Source organism: Octopus bimaculoides, chromosome 7, assembly GCF_001194135.2.
Source record: "Octopus bimaculoides isolate UCB-OBI-ISO-001 chromosome 7, ASM119413v2, whole genome shotgun sequence".
Classification (NCBI taxonomy): Eukaryota; Metazoa; Mollusca; class Cephalopoda; order Octopoda; family Octopodidae; genus Octopus; species Octopus bimaculoides.
Genome location: NC_068987.1, coordinates 100,042,896 through 100,043,817, shown reverse-complemented (window position 1 = coordinate 100,043,817; position 922 = coordinate 100,042,896).

Genomic DNA, 922 nt, shown 5'->3' with positions numbered 1-922 from the left:
ATATATATATATATATATATAATATACATACCAATTTATGTATATAGATATATATATATATATAAATTAGAAATAACGGATTTCTAAATCTCTCAGTGAAACTTAAGCAGTAGTGACGCGATAAAGTAGTTGTATACTGTCAACTTAACGTGACAGTCCCAATAAGGGAATATACTACTGCTGTTTAGCCCTAGGAAGGCAGACCGCTTCTTATTAGGCCTTGACACACTTTCTGTGCCCTTACCCATACAAAGGGAAGAAAACTCCTTCAACCAGCCCAGCCTGCATTCAATGACATGCTTCTGAGCTTTTGCTCGTCATCAGCCCGAAGTAGCACGGCGGGCTAGCTGAAGAAATATGTCTAAGCTTTGTATGGATATACTATTTCAGTGAAATACTATTCACTGGTAACGAAAATTAGAAATAACGAATTTCTAAATCTCTCAGTGAGACTTAAGCAGTAGTGACGCTATAAAGTAGTTGCATATATCCATACAAAGCTTAGACATATTTCTTCAGCTAGCTCGCCGTGCTACTTCGGGCTGATGACGAGCAAAGATTCAGAAACATGTCCCTGAATGCAAGGTGTGCAGGTAGGAGGAGTGTGTCTCCCCTTTGTATGTCCAACCCACTATCCGGCAGCGTCCAATTCTCTAACGTTTTTTTTCAAATGAATCAAGTCACAACCTTATCCATCTATTGTTTTCATAATCGGCCATAATGTCTTACGTTTAAGATGATTCCCATGCTTCCCCTGATGAGAAGGTTACAATTTTAATATCACAGATCCCTATGGATCACATAGGTTGTAATCCTTTGAAACATATGTAGGAATAAAGTATGCAATTATAACATGCGTTTTCTACATTCCTTAAATATATATATATATATATATATAAATATATATATATATCTATATATA